The sequence below is a fragment of the Jaculus jaculus genome, chromosome 3 (genome assembly GCF_020740685.1).
Source record: "Jaculus jaculus isolate mJacJac1 chromosome 3, mJacJac1.mat.Y.cur, whole genome shotgun sequence".
In the NCBI taxonomy this organism is placed as follows: domain Eukaryota; kingdom Metazoa; phylum Chordata; class Mammalia; order Rodentia; family Dipodidae; genus Jaculus; species Jaculus jaculus.
Window position 1 is genome coordinate 107,939,821 of NC_059104.1, and position 16,763 is coordinate 107,956,583.

A 16,763-nucleotide genomic window follows, 5' to 3' on the forward strand; every position below is an offset into this window, starting at 1 on the left:
AAACAATTCAATTTGGTTTATGCACTAGTATAATATTTCTGCTAGGTATCATCCAAAATTCCCCACAGACAAGGCTTTCGTCCTCATTAGATGTTGGCCTCAGCTGACCATCTGGACTGTTCTGTTAAATTGCTGCCAGAATTTTACATTCCAGTTACCTCCACTTTCCTAGAATATATTCTCTACTAATGTTATTTAAAAAACCAGTTTTCTACTTCATACAGGTGTTTTTTGCAACGGCAATTAAAGTTTTTCTTCCACAAGTTGAGTCCTTAAGAAAATGATTCCAGTTCATTTGTGTATAACTATTTGAATGATTGTTCCTACATTTGAAGTCCTTGCTTTCTCCCCTCACCGTGGTGTCTTGCCTCCCACTCCACCCCCCCAATTAAAGCAATACAACTGTGCCACTGTGGGTTTGTATATTAATCTTACACCCCAGATGGGGGAGTGGGGGAAATGGTCCCTGGGCTTAATTTTCCTTTAAGGCCATGGGAACGTGGCCCTTTTGAGCTCCTTCTGGAATATGACAATAATGTCTCAAAAATGAAATTAAAGGTCTCCTGGATGATTAGTGGGAGGACCTGTAGACTGTTGGTAGATCAAGATATAGCCGAGCCCTGTGGAAACCATCTGTTAAGGGATGCTCTTTAGTAGTTAGCTTCTAATGCGGTAGTGTACTACCTTTACTAACTTGTTAAGTGATCTGAGGGGATTCTTACCAAGAAGTCTTAAGCAGGGAGATTTAGCGAAGTGGTGTCCTGGATGTAGATCATTCAGCTTCACTTACTTCCAGCAGCCATTGTCACCAGTTTCTACTAATGGTGTCCTATGAACTTGGATTTAAAGCTGAATCTATGGCTTTTCCATCGGACTTCAAGTTGTATGATATGTGACGCATGTCGACTGTCTGGCTTTACCTGTTCCGTTTCGTCTTCGTTCACATGATCAAATGAATGACTGCCCAAAATGAGAACTGTTGCCCTGAGAGCCATACAGCAGAGTGCAGGAATGAATAACAGTCTTCTGAAAATACACAATGGGAGCAGACTAGAAATGCCAGCTTTCTAGAGTTACCATCTTTTAGCTAATTAGAAATACTGTGGGATTTAAGCAACTGAGATAAGAGCAAAGTTGACTAAATTTTGTATCTGTTGTCCTCACAATTTTTTCCTGACAATTTCTGGATTGATGCAGTGATGTTTTGTTCCTTCCGTATTTATAAATGAAACACCTTTTTTTAGTGTTTCTACACATAGAACCTACTTGGTTTTGAAATCAAGTGGTTGGAAGGGTTCTGACTTCGGTGTTACGCATGCTGTTGATGGACTGTTCACTGAGGAGCTCTCTGTCAGCTTTACCAGTTTGCCTCTGTGGTGAGCCCAGCGCTTAACCTTTTCACTTGCCCTGTTGCAAGGAACAATGCTTAAGATGGATTTTGTTCTTGAACAGTGTCCCAGTAGACTTGATGACATTTGTGGCCTGAGGTTTGATTTCTTTTTCTCCCCTCCCCCCAATAGAATTAAGAATTCTGATGTTGAAAACTCACACAAATTTATGTGGAACAAAGCCTAAAAAAATGAGAAATGTAGATCAAATAGTAATCTAAATGTGATAGAGGAGGGAAAATTTTGGTGGCCATAATTTCTCTCTTAATTGGTGTTGGACTTTAATCAGTTGAAATGTATTTCTGTACCACAATGTAAGCTTCAATAAATGTTTGCTTAATTAATTATCTAGTAAAAAAAAAAATTATATGTATATCTCCCTTAGTCAAAGCTGTACTCACCCTTACTTGGAGAATCCGTCTTATTGTACAGATGGCAGAAATTACTGGGAAGACCCAAGATTCACCAATTCTACAAGAAAAGATAGCTGACTGTTAACCACAAGATGCACCACCTTTAATTCCTACTCTTTACCAGATTAGCTAAACTGGCAGATACATGTGGAATAAAACCCTAGAGATTCTAAAAGTGGAATTGAACTCCATTTCACAGAAAGTCATTAGAGGATTTCCAGCAAAGCAATGACATATATTCAGTGTCCATGTTTTTAAAGATCAGTTTGGCTATAAGCTAAAAAAAACTCAACAAAAGAAAGTGAGGGCTCTTGAAGTATGGAGATGTTTGGACATCATTAGGATTAGTAAAACCTATGTCAATATGATTTTAAAAAGTTGAACTGAATGCACTGCATTTTACAACATAGATGGTTATCAGTTTATGGGGTTAGGGGCAGAATGTGGCTTGAATCAGGTGTCCTCCATAAACTTAGGTGTTCTGAATGCTAGGTTCCTAGCTGATGAAGATTTGGGAATTAATACCTCCTGGAAGCATTATTGTTGGGTGTGGATTTATGGGTATAATAGCCAGTTTCCCCTCACCAGTGTTTGACATACTGTCCTGTTGCTGTTGTCCACCTTATGTTGGCCAGGGGGGTGATGTCCACCCTCTGCTCATGTCATCGTTTTCCCTGCCATCATGGAGCTTCCCCTTGAGTCTGTAAGCCAAAATAAACCATTTCCTCCCATAAAAAAGAAAGAAAGAAAAAAAGAAAGGGAGAGAGGGAGGGAGAGAGGGAGGGAATGGGAGATCAATCAGGGGGTAAGAAAAGTGAAGCATGATCCAGACTGCACAAGAGCATGGGAAGGGATGAGCTGTGAAAAGCTCATAAGTTATCAAGAACCTGACTATGGATGAAACAACAAGAACTAGGATTCAGTTAGAGAAAGTATATTTTTGAATAGCAACTCTTAAATTGTTTCTATTTATGAACTAGAGAAATGGTACAGTGGTGGTTAAAGGCACTTGTTTGTAAAGCTTCCCAGTACCCACATAAAGCCAGAGGCACAAAGTGGCACATACATCTGGCATTTGTTTGCAAGGGAAAGAAGCCCTGGTGTCATGTCCATTCTCTCTTTCTCTCCCTCTTGCTTCCTCCTTACAAAATAGTAAAAAATATAAATAAATAAAATTGTTTCTATTTAAATTCAAGAGATCTTCTAGCACAACTGAAAATCCACATTACTGAAGGGGATGCACAAGTCTACAGCTGAGAAAACAGTCAGGACTGGAGATGTGGATTTGGCAGCTGACAGCATACAGATGGAATTCACAGCCATGAAAGGCATGAGGTTACCTACAAGCAAAGCACAGAGAGAAAGAAGTAGGATACATTCCAAATTACAATGCTAAAGCAAAGGAAAGCTCAGCAATGGTAGTAAGGATCGAGCAGCCAGAACACAAGGTGAGAAAAGGACAGGTTAATGGGTCTGGAGTCACAAAATTCTAAAATGGTTTAAGAGGGAAGGGATGGTTAACTGTAAATACTGCCTTTGGAATTCAAGTCAATAAGGACTGATAAAAACACTGAATGGAAATCTGTATCCTTTTAAGGGCTGACTCAGTGGAGCAGAGTACTCAGAAGACAATACTGTGGGTAAAAAAGAAAGGGGACATGAAGTGCTCTCTTTATGCTTTTTTAAAAATTAATTTATTGATTGATTTTGTTTGTTTTTGGTTTCTTTTGACGTAGGGTCTTGCTCTATCCCAGGCTGGCCTGGAATTCCCTATGTAGTCTCAAGGCTGGCCTCCAACTCACAGTGATCCTCCTATCTCTGCCTCCCAGTGCTTGGATGAAAGGCATGCGCCACCATGCCTGGCTGCTCTTTATTCTTAATGTGGGGGAGACCAACAAATAGCAGGGAGAAAAGAAAATGTAGGAGACAAATGAGAACTTACAGTAGCAAATGCACTGTGCAGGGGAGTACAGAGACTAGAGCACACTGCAAGAGTTGGTCACCCTTAAAAGTCAGTCTTGATTGTCCACTACATTAGGCTGAAAGTACCTAGGAGATTAGTGAAGCACACCCTCTGGTTATATCTCTGAAGGCTTTTGCAAAAAGAGTTAACTAAGGGAAGGGATTAATGTGGGCAGGAACCAGAGAGAATAAAAGGGGGAAAGAGAGAATCCACTAGCACAAGCATTCCCTCTATCTGCATCATGGCCACCATGACCTGAGCTGCCATGCTCAGGCAGGTCCAGCTCACTAGCATAGACGGAAACTTCTGAAACCATGAAACCTCCATAAGTTGTTTATGTCAGACATTCTGCCACAGTAATAAAAGGTCTAACAAAGGAGCACAAACAAAGATAGCTATCTACTGTGGCAAGAAGAAAAGTACAGTATTTTAACAGGTACTTTATACACTTTAAAAACTTTTAAAAATTAGTTCCTACTCTCTAGGAGGCCTTGGCATATCTATTTTGTCTCTTCCTTCTGCTCTCTCCACTAGCAAATAAATATAAATAAATAAAATCATTCTTGACATGAGAAAATTAAGATAGAAAATAGAAAAAGACCACTACTTACCTCCCACAAGTTACGAGGGAACCTCACCAGCACATTTATCACACCAAAGTGCTATAAATGCTATAAATGTAGAAATTAGCTATTAAATACCTATGTATCATCAAGAAAACAGGGAAAAAAGGGATACAACTCAACCATGATTTCTTCTCCTTAAGGGAAGAAACTGATTTTTCTTATATATCTCTGACTTAGTCCTAGTACAAGAGTAGTTTTTGAGTATTTACTAACTAAATAAGGATATAAACAAAACAGTGCAGACAGATGAATAAAGACAGAAGGGGGAGGGAGTATAGGAGGGAGGGAAGAGAAAGAAAAGAGATGAGAGGAGAAGAGAGGAGAGGAGAGGACAGGAGAGAAAAAAACTGAGCTGGAGAGATGGTTCAGCAGTTAAGTGTACTTCCGGTGCAAGCATGAGGACCTGGAATGGGCCTGAGAATGCCTGAGTTCAAATCTACAGATCCCACATGAAACAGCTGGATGAGGCCATATGTATCTGTAACCCCAGAGACCCAAGAATCACAGGAGCTCTGGAATCACAGGCTCTGGAATCAGTAAAAGGAGACTCTGTCCCAAAACAAGATCAGGCAGAAGAGCAACAGAGTGTGATGCTCAACCTTCATTGTATATCTTTTCTTTCAGTACTGTGTTAATTTGTAGAAGATACTGGAAACAAAACAATTGATTTGAGAAAAAAAAATTGATATTAGTAGAAAGAACAATTAATATCCAAGGTGAGGCTTTTACAAAATATTTATTGATTGATTGATTCATGAGATGGGAGAGGGAAGAGAAATAAAGGAGCACTTCAGGGCTTCTTGCCATTGCAAATAAACTCCTGATGCGTGCACCACTTTGTGCATCTGGCATTACGTGTAAGGATACTGGGGAATTGATCCGGGTCCAGCAGGCTTTGCAAACAAGCACCTTTAACCACTGAGCAAGCTCCTGAGCTCTAGGTTGAGGCTTTTATAATTTGACTGCTCCATTCCCCTCTCAGAGTTATGAACCGAATGTACCTTTTTTCTTGTTATGCTTCTTATCTTTGTTAATTAGCATTTGTTTACCCTAATTCTATAAAAATATTTAGTATTTTTTAAAGCTAAGTTCAGATGTTCTGCCTGAAAGTGCTTTGCAGAATTGTTTTAGAATCAGTTACCAATCCCCTTTTTGCATTGTGTGTGTGTGTGTGTGTGTGTGTGTGTTTGGTACATACATATATATATACAATGTTTCTGGCCTCATGAACCTTAGTCTCATCATTGAATTCTTTAAAACAAAGACAAAAGATTGTCTCTATATCTACAGGTTCATCTCCTGGGGGATGGTTCAACATAGTTTGAGAACACAAATAAATGTCAGTACCTGTTTGCAGCTAGAGAAAAAGACAATACTCTTGTTCTTCAAGTGGCTTCTCAAGAAGGAATACAACACAATTATTTTCTGCTGTAGCTCACAAACGATATAGTTCTGCTCCAAAGTAGCAGGGGTGATTGTGGAATCAAGATGTTGCAGTCCAGTTCACATTGCTGGTAGAAATCACCCAACCAAGAGCAGCTTCTGGGAAAAAGAGATTTATTTTGGCTTAAAGGCTCAAGGGGAAGCGCCACGATGGCAGGGGAAAACGATGGCACAAGCAGAGGGTGGACATCACCCCCTGGCCAACATAAGATGGACCACAGCAACAGGAGGGTGTGCCAAACACTGGCAAGGGGAAACTGGCTATAATACCCATAAGCCAGCCCCCAACAATACACTCCCTCCAGGAGGCATTAATTCCCAAATATCCATCAGCTAGGGACCTAGCATTCACAACACCTAAGTTTATGGGGGACACCTGAATCAAACCATCACACAAGAGAAACACTTATTTCAAACACTGTATTGTGCTACCTTTGAAATTCATCACTAACATACTTTCACTACTGTCTCTTGGAAAGAAAATCACTATGTGATTAAAATACATTCAGTAAAAAAAAAAAAAAAACCTTTAGCAATTCTATGTCAAGAAAAGAAATAGCAGGGTTAGAGAGAAAAGCACTTGCCAGCAAAGTCAAAGGACCCAGGTTCAATTCCCCATTACCCATATAAAGCCAGATACACAAGGTAGCGCATGTGCCTGGAGTTTGTTTGCAGTCGCAAAATTCCCTGTCATGCCCATTCTCTCTATCTGCCTCTCTCTCTATCAATCAAATAAATAAATAAAATATTTTTTAAAGTTTTATTTAAAAAAGAAGCCAGGTATGGTGGTGCACACCTTTAAAACCAGCACTTCAGAGGCCAAGGAAAGAGGATCACTGTGAATTTGGGGTCCACCTGAGATCGCAGAATAAATTCCAAGTTGTTCTAGGCTAGAACAAAATCCTACCTCAAAAAAAAGCAGAGACCATACCTCAGAAAACAAACATTAAACAAAAAAAAAAGAGTTTGTTCTCTAGACCAGTATGAGAACGGCTATGATAGATTTCTCACACTTAAAACATATATTCAGAATTTGAGTAATTTAACCAGTATATGTAAGATGCTTACAGAGCTAATTACAAAAAGCATTTTATTGCCTATGAAATATAAATTCACAATCTCAAAACCTTGAACAGAAAAAAAATGTATTTTGCTTTGGCATGAACCCAGATATATTTGGGGTTTTTCAAACTCAAATGTGCAAGGTCCTTTACAAATTTGGTTTGTGTGGCTGAGAAAAGTAAACTGTGCTATTTCTTAGGAAGATTTTCACTAACAGCATTCATGGTATCAGCAAAGGCCAGATCCAAGATTCTATCTGCTTCATCAAGAACTAAAGAAGAAAAATCCAAGTTGATGTACGATTTCAAAAATACAGTAACCTAAAGCAGAAAAGGACACTGGCTGGGTTGGAGACAGTGCAGCTGTAGAGCTTGGCTAGCATGTATGATGCCCTGGCTCAAAGCTCAGAATCACAATTTAAAAGGAAATAAGATAAAAACTCACAAACGCTAAAACTTCCATAGTATGTAGTGTTGTTAATCTTTCTTTAGACAAAGTTACCATAGATACATAAAAGGCCATAATACAGGAACCCTTACTAGGAGTACAACCTTTTTGAAAGTACAGAAGCTTTTAAAAATGTAAAGTTAGCCGGACACGGTGGCGCACATCTTTAATCCCAGCACATGTGACGCAGAAGTAAGAGGATCTTGGTGAGTTCAAGGCCACCCTGAGACTACATAATGAATTCCAGGTCGGCCTTGGCTACAGTAAAACCCTACCCTACCCCGAAAAACAATTTTTTTTAAAAGGAAACATGATTAAACTACACACTAGGTAATATCACTACACACAAAAAACTCTAAGACAAATGATGGTTGGACCTTAGTGGGGTATTATTTAAAAAAAAGAAAAATTGTCAATACCTAATACTAAAGTTCCAAGTTTTACATGTAAAAATACATACATTCTGAGAAGTCATGATACTTTCCCATTTTTCGGAGAACCTCAAAGATCTGATAAGCCAATTCCCTCGTAGGTGATATTATCAGAACCCCCAGCCCATGTGCTGATTCCACTGCAGACCACACAAGGTCACTGCCCGTAGTGATGTAACCATTACAGCACCAGTCTTCCTGCCTGTAAATTTAAACACCACTACATTTCTATCGCTTCTTCTGGACCAGTGCTGAGAGCAGCAGAGGCGCGGACCCCAGGTGACACACCCCGCCGCAGACTCGGGGCCAGCCTCACCGTCTCGTAGCTCTGCGTGAGCCGGCCGATCACCTCGCGCTCGACCTGCCACTCCGGCTTCTTCCGCTGCCTCCTTAACTCCTTCTTCTGGCTCTGCCGGTGGCTGTGCTTCTTCTTCCAGCGATTGAAGCTCCGCACTGGGTCAGCTCGGGCTCCGTGACCGAGAGAGTGGGCACTTCGGCCCATGCTGGCAGCGCGCAGCAACAGCCCAAGCCGCTCCCGACGCCAGAGACACGGCGTGGCCTGAGCGATGCACCGGAAACAGCCCGCGGCAGCCGGCGCAAGGGCGCATGCCCAGGCCCGAGAGCCCGCCCCCAGCCTTTGAATCCCAGGCTAAGGCGAATGACGACAGGGAAAGTCCACGCGCTGATTGGTGGTTTGGCTTCCGCAGGGCGGAGCTCTCTCTAGACACTGTGCTAATAGGTACTTGGAGAAACCGGCATCCCTTTGCCTCCCTGCACACGGGCTTTTTAAAGGGGCACCTGTGTGCTGCGGTTGTTTTGATGGTGACTTCATGGTATTTAACATTTAAAAACCACTGTTCTGGTAAGGCAGCTTAGAGTGACTGGAGCCCAGAAACTAAATCTTTGGAGTGATGGTTAAGGCATTTACCTCCAAAGCCAAAGGGCATAGGTTCAATTCTCCAGGACCCACGTAAGCCACATGCACAAAGTGGCATATGTGTTGGCCTTGCCGCACTCATCTTCTTTCTGCCTCTCTCAAATAAATTAAAAAACTAAAATATAAAACTATTTTTTAAAAACAGGTGTACTCTAAAACCTTCAAGCCTATCCAGAGAGATTTGATCAATGATGGAATGCTACACAGCAGTAAGGAAAAAAAAAAAAAATGACACAATGAAATTTGCAGAAAAATGGTTGAACCTGGAACAGATCATTCTCAATAAACTCACCCAATCACAGAAAGATAATAAGCAGGTGGCTGTCATCCACAATTAGCTTTTGATCAGAGAGACCTACACGGTTTCCTAAATGAATAACAGATTTCTGTCAGAGTACTTGATGACCCACCAAAGGTTAGTGGTAAGACCCTGTTGCTGAAGACACCATATGCAGTTGACACATAACATGGAGTGACATGGCCGGAAGTTGGAAGAGAGTCAGTCCCCAGACAGTCAGCAGTCTAGTGCCAGAAGGCGCTACATGGGCGACTGGGGAAAAATGACCAATATCTATCCAAACAACTCATGATCTAACCTCTTAGCAGCAAATAACCTGCCGTGATGCTCACACAAGTGCAATAGTGGCACTCAGCCATAGTGGAAATCAGCTGCTCTTGATTTGGTTAACTGGTCCACTCAGTGTAATGAAACTCATAGCTGGAGTTCAGAAACAAGTCAGAACCATATCCAAAAAGCAAGCCCACTCTCCATTATCAAGCTATCACCAATGTGGGCTACAAGAGGGCCTACACCTATTAAATTCTCTCTAAAACAATAAGGGTTATCCCATTTATCTGATGCTAACTTTACTCTCCACTGGAGAATCTGCTTCTCTTTTTCAGAGAAACTCAGATCCTAAGGAGAAAACCACCGCATCATACCTCAAAAGGCCCCCAGCTGAAACTAAGAATAATTGGCGAACCAAGCAAGGGTGCTGTTTGCTTGGTGAACCTGGTACCAGCACAAGGGTGAAGGAGATCGACACAGAGAACGGTCAACTCCTACCAAATCAGATATCCAGAGACAAAAAGGCTCCCAAGACCTCATCACTGAAGCAGACCTAAAATGAACCCAACATGGCTCAGAGAAATTTGTGGAAGCGGGGGCAGAAAAAATGTCAGAGCTACACATTGGGTCATGATACACAGAGACATTTCCTCCTACCCATAACTAAGGGCTAACTCCAAAATGCATGACCCATATACCTCAACAAGGAGGGGCCAGCAGGAGGAGGAAGAACAGGGAAGAGGCTAACAATGGTACCAACTTGCCTGTATTCACTGAGTACAAAACCAATTAATAAAAAAAGGGGGAAATTAAAAAAAAGGAATATCCTTGGATCTGGCTTCTCCTTACCCATGCCTAAAGGAATTACATAGATCTGTTTTTCCCATACACAACCTGAGTCCTTTCCTGGGAGGGAGGACTCCTTTTCTAAAATTAAGGTTTAAATCTAGCCAGGCGTAGTGGTACATGCCTTTAATCCCAGCACTGGGAAAGCAGAGGTAGGAGGATAGCCATGAGTTCGAGATCACCCTGAGACTACATAGTGAATGCCAGGTCAGCCTGAGCTAAAGTGAGACCCTACCTTGAAAAACCAAAAACCTTAACTAAAATAAAATTAAGGTTTAAATCTCACTCTGGCATTGTGGTTGGTTGAGCTCAAGCCTAAAACTTGGCCTCATAGCTGGCCTCTTCCTGAACCAGCTCCTGAGTCCACATCAACCAGCCCTGTCTTAAGATTCAACTGAGCCAAAGTGTAAAGCCCACCACAATAACATTATACCTGAGACTACATAGTGAAGTCCAGGTCAGCCTGGGCCAGAGTGAGACCCTACCTCAAGAAAAAAAAAAAAAAAGAATTATAAATAAATGCTTAACAGGTGGGCAAGACCTCTTTTATGATTGTCTATCTCTCCTGAACGTCCAGGTCCCTGCTCTAGTAAGCCATCCTCATCTGAGCCAATGGGGGAGGGACCCCCTATGCCAAGGTGGGCTCCCTACTCCCTACTCCACATGGCAAGGAGCTCTCTTCCTTCCTCATCTTTCCTTCTCTTAATCTAATAAAGTCTCTCTAAACCTTGCAGTTCTGGTCTATGGATGTTAATTCTTTAAATTGGGAAGACTCACTGGAGGTGGAGGTCCATGCCTTTAATCCCAACAGAGGAGGCAGAAGTAGGATTGCTGTGAGTTTGAGGCCACCCTGAGAATGCATAGTGAGTACCAGGGTAGCTTCAGCTACAGTAAGACCCTACCTTGAAAAACAAAAAAATTCATAAGACAAGGATCTGAGGTACCCTACATTTATTGATGTATTGGGAAGGGACCCAACATTACCATTTCACTGATTTCAACACCTTAGGGCTGGACTCTAGGATCCATCCCCAGTGACATGCCTCTTTTCCAGTAGGGCTCCACCCACTGGAGACTCATGATTCAAGCCCATATATTCTAAATGTCACATGTGGGGTGGGTGAATGAGATGAGGGGTCCTAGCTTTAGGGAAATGCTGAGCCTGTCTGGATGACAATGGCAAGAATCTGCCTAGTATGAGATTTGGAGATCATATTTCAGAGAAGAGGATGGCAAAATAGTGCCAAGAGAGGCCAGGGTTCTCTGGAGTCTAGGACTCAGGGTGGACGGACTGGCTTTGTAACTAAGGCTCACCTAGCTGCGCAAGGTGGCTGAGCTCCTGCACTGTCTCCTTTCGGCCCACGTGGTTCCCTGTCTTGTAGATCTAGTCCTGTTTCTCTTGATTCTTTCTGGAGGAAGTTGTGTGGCCAAATTTAGTTAAGGAATCATTTTACTGAGTGCTGCTATCCAAGGGTATGAGCTGGGAGGAATGGGAGAATGGACAGAACCTGCATTTCAAGGACTAACTTATTTCCTCAATGGGATAAATGCTCAACTGACAGAGTCCCATGGATTTAAAGGGGGTTTTGAGGTTCCTGTGAAAGTTACCATGGTTTGAGTTGCTATTAATTGTATACAATGTGACATTTGAGCTGGAGCTTGGACACTTTGGTATAGTTGGAGTGGACATCATGGGTGGAATACCAAAAAAAGTCTGAAACTTGGAGACTGATACAGGTGTTTGGGGGTGACCCACATTCCCATAAGTTACCTCCTCATCCATACTGCTGTGCATAAACCCAATAAACTCTTTGGTTTGTCAAGCTTGACTTAATTGTTATCATTCCTCTGTTCTGTTCTGAGTGCACTATCTGGGTAGAATAAATGTTTCTATCTCCCTGGGAAAAGATTACATACTACCCAGTTGAATGTCCCTGGTCCAATAGAGTGGAGCTAGTGTAGTGAGAGCTATGTATCACATAATTATATTTTAACTTTATTTATTTATTTGAGAGCAGAGAGACAGGAGAGACAGAGAGAGAGAATGGGTACGCCAAAGCCTCTAGTCACTAAAAACGACCTCCAGGTGCATGTTCCCCTTGTGCATCTGCCTTACATGGGTCCTGGAGAATTGAACCTGGGTCTTTTGGCTTCACAAGCAAATATCTTAACCACTAGGCCATTTCTCCAGCCCAGGAATACATAATCTTAAATTGATTGCTTTGTGTTCTGGTACTTGTTCTGCGGTGGATATACCAGACTCAGCTCTTGCCTCAGGAGCTGCCTCTAATGAGGAGAAAAGGTAGGAGACAGGGGAAGGCAGTAAGAAAGGACGAGGGGTGTAGTATTTGAGAGGAGAGTGGATCTAGAAGTGAACTTATTGTATTTTACTGAGTAATGACAGCATGCCACATGTCCAAAGCTGAGAATCCAAAGTGGGGGAACCAACACACTGTAATCAAGACTCTGAATAGCAGGGCCTGTGTTCTGGGGGGCCTTAGACTGTGACTGAGAGTTCCATCATAACCAAGAGCCGTTAAGATTCTCAGCAGTGACACTGACGTGTATGGGGAGCAGTCGTGTTGGGACAGGAACACAAGAGCAGGTCACATGTGCACTGTGTGGCCAGAGCAGAGGTGCTGGTGTTGAACCTCTGTTTTCGTCCTCATCTAAGGAGGGACAAGAGAAGTAGGTCCACCCCACAACCAGCAAGGATCCCCCTCCCCAAAGACTATCACCTCCAGCAGACCAAATGTTCAGAGCACACGTTTATGTGGGACACCTGATTCAAACCAAACATTCCCCCCTGTCACCCATACACTGATAAACATCCATGATGTAAAATACAGTGCTTCCAGTCCAACTTCAAGTCTTCATACTTTTTACCATTCCCAGCACTGTTCAAACATCCCCATAGTCCAAGGCCTCCTAACTGTAAGCTGTAACTATTTACATAATGGTATGGGATAAATATTCACATTGCAAAAGATGGCATTACAGGAAACAGTGAACCAATGCAAGATCTAAAACAAACAGGGTAAACTAATGTAGTGCCAAGTCTGATGCTGAAACCAGTGGCAAAGGCTCTGGTTTTTCAGTTCTGCCTCTCCAGCTGGGCTGCTCACTGACTGGGGAACAACCCATCCTGAGCTGGATGTTCTGCCATGGCCTCTATTCAGGGCCTGGCACTGCTCCACATTGCTTTTTTGTTTGTTTGTTTGTTTGTTTTTAATTTAGTTTATTTATTTGAGAGCGAAAGACAGAGGGAGAAGAAGGCATGCCAGGGCCTCCAGGCACTGCAAAGGAACTCCAGACACATGCACCCCCTTATGCAACTGGCTAACGTGGGTCTTGGGGAATTGAGCCTTGAACCAAGATCATTGGGCTTCAGGGGCAAGCGCTTAACCACTAAGCTATCTCTCCAGCCCTTGTTTTTATTTTTATTTTTTATGTTTTTAATTTACTTCCAAGGAGAGAGAGAGGAGGGAGGGAGAAATTGGCACACCAGGGCCTCATTCTTTTGCCACTGCAAATGAACTCCAGATACATATGCCACTGTGTATGTAGCTGGCTGCATAGGATCATGTGCTTTCTTTTATTTTATTTTATTTTATTTATTTATTTGACAGAAAGAGGGAGAGAGAGAAAGAGAGAATGGGCGCACCAGGGCCTCCAGCCTCTGCAAATGAACTCCAGATACATGCACCCCCTTGTGCATCGGGCTAACGTGGGTCCTGGGGAATTGAAACTAGGTCTTTTGGCTTTGCAGGCAAACGCCTTAACCACTAAGCCATCCTTCCAGCCCTCGTATAAAAAAAAATTTCTTTTTGTTTTTGACTCTCTTTCTTTCTCTTATTCCTTTTGTTTTTGTTTTTTTCTTTTTTAAAAAATTATTTATTTTTAGCCGGGTGTGGTGGCGCACACCTTTAATCCCAGCACTTGGAAGGAAGAGGTAGGAGGATTACTGTGAGTTCAAGGCCACCCTGAGACTACATAGTGAATTCCAGGTCAGCCTGGGCTAGAGCGAGACCCTACCTCAAAATATATATATTTATTTATTTATTTGACAGAGAAAGAGGGAGAGAGAGAGAGAGAATAGGTGAGCCAGGGACTCCAGCCACTGCAAATGAACTCCAGACGTGTGTGCCCCTTGTGCATCTGGCTTAAATGAGTCCTGGGGAATAGAACCTGGGTCCTTTCACTTTGCAGGCAATCACCTTAACTGCTAAGCCGTCACTCCTGCCCTGTTTTTGTTTTTTCAAGGTAAGGTCTCACTCCAGCTCAGGCTGACTTAGAACACACTTGTGAAGTCCGATCATGTGCTTTCTTTTCAATGATATTTGTTGAGATTTTTAAGATTGAAATGGACTTGTTTCCACCCAAACGGTTTGAGGTAGCAATGCTATTAATCTTTTCATGTTTTGAATATAAGCTGGAAGAAATTAGTGAATTTTATTCAATGATCCTGATTCATATTACTCTATATCTTCTTTTTTTACAAAATTTATTTATTATTCATTCATTCATTTATTTATGTGTTTGAGAAAGAGGTAGATAGAGAAAGAATGGGCACCATAGGGCCTCTAACCACTGCAAACAAACTCCAGTCACATGCAACACCTCGTGCCCCTGGCTTATGTGGTTGCTAAGGAATCAAACCTGAGTCCTTATGCTATGCAGACACATGACTCAACCACTAAGCTATCTCTCCAGCCCTCATATATTCTTTTTTTTAAAGTTTCATTTATTTATTTATTTGAGAACAAGAGAGAAAGGCAGATAAAGATAAGGAGAATGGGCATGCTAGGACTTCTAGTCACACTGCAAACAAACTCCAGATGCTTGCACCACCTTGTGCAGCTGGCTTTATATAGGTACTGGGGAATTGAAATCAGGTCCTTAGGCTTTGCAGGCAAGCACCTTAGCCGCTGAGCCATATCTCCAGCTTTTGTCTATATATTCTTTTTAGGAAACTTACTTTATCTGTTTGGAATAAAATAGTCACAGTAGCTTCAGCAAACAGGCTGAGGACAGTTCCTTCTTGGATTTTTCTGCAATTGATTTTGTATATTCACTAGGCCTTTAAACCTACGTAGAATTCTCTAGAACAAAATGCACCTAGAAATGTCTTTTTTACATGTGATCTGTTCAAGTACAGGTTTGCAGGGCATGGTGGCACACACGTTAATCCCAGCACTTGGGAGGCAGAAGTAGTAGGATCATTGTGAGTTCAAGGCCAGCCTGGGACTAAAGAGTGAGATTCAGATCACTCTGAGCTAATGTGACACCTTACCTCAGGGAAAAAAAAAAAAAAAAAGTACAGGTTTAATTTTACTAATACTCTGGCGGCTTTTCAAATTCAATATACAAGTTTTCCTTCAGGGAATTAGGTTATTCCATATTTGGGGATAGGTTATATTTCTTTTAATAGCTTGTTTTCATGAGCAGGTCATGAGAATATATTATATGGATAGCCTTTATGGCTATATTATACTTTATTTTACATGCTTATTTGAAAATTTATATTAAATAGTATAATTATATATTTATGCCTAAGATATTTATATCCACACAAGGATGTTCTTAGAAAAACACTTTTGTCTTATTTAATCAGTGAGTAGCCTATCATTTAAATGCATAGTGATGGGAATATTTTTCAGGGTAGTCACACATTTAGAGACAAGGAACTTCATAATAATTTAAACATATGAGAAGAATACATCTACTCTGATAATTATAGTCTTAGGGAAAGAATATTACATGCACACACACATAAAGTAACCTATAGGATATCTTGAACTGACAGAAGCACACTTGGCTAGTACCAGCTGGTGGTTGTCACCGTAGAGATTAAGAATTCACTAAAAGTTCTATGGTCTATTGTGATATCTACCCCCTCAGTGCTGAATTCTGTCACTATGTGTCTAGGCACTGAGCCATAAAGTCAGATTTCTGCAGAGAGTGTTAGTAGCGTTATTTTTTAATGGTATTTAACTATGGGCTGTTGTTCATCTACAGGTATGTTGACTGGTCATTGAATGCTTTCCCTTCAAGTAGACTGGACAGTAAATTTTAAAATATTTTATATAATGAATTCTTTATGAATATACACCGATAATTGTTTATGCTATAATTTCATTCACTAAATTACATATATGCTGTTTCTATTTATATGAAAGTTTATAAAGATGTGTATTGCTTTTGGGCCATTGAACTGAAAATGTATTCACCTTATTTATTGTGAGTTATATACAGAAAGCAAGAGATATCCATTACAGATAACTCCCTGCCCACTTCCCTTCCAGAGAGAGGTCACTTTTCATAGTAATTCAATCAATAATCACTATTTTAACATACTAACGGATAATCTGTATTTCAACACACAAAAGTATAAATGAATTGTCAAGATGGATGAACAAGAATGTAAAGATTTGCTGTTGATTTACACTGATGAGTTTATAGATACATAGCTATGAAAACCAATAAGAACTCTATGTAGAGATGGTTGTGAACACCTATCTATCATCTATCTATCTACCTATGCATCTAGCTATCTACTTGTAGATTTAAACAGCTGTGGGAAGAGCTAATCCTGTTGTTATGTATTAGTGGCTTAGTTCTCCTTAACAGTATGAAGTC

At 41.2% G+C, this 16,763-nt stretch overlaps 1 long non-coding RNA gene across 2 annotated transcripts; it reads right to left on the reverse strand.

Moving 5' to 3' along the window:
• Positions 1–1,780: 1,780 nt before the first annotated feature.
• On the reverse strand, positions 1,781–8,356 carry LOC123459518. 2 transcript variants are annotated; one of them, XR_006636311.1, is made up of 4 exons: positions 8,090–8,356; positions 5,738–5,932; positions 4,376–4,426; positions 2,488–2,502 (listed from the first exon to the last, which is right to left on the reverse strand). It is a non-coding gene; the product is annotated as an uncharacterized LOC123459518 (long non-coding RNA). The 2 variants fall into 2 exon arrangements; XR_006636312.1 differs by lacking the exons at positions 2,488–2,502; positions 4,376–4,426 and adding an exon at positions 1,781–1,859.
• Between the last annotated feature and the right edge of the window lie 8,407 nt (positions 8,357–16,763).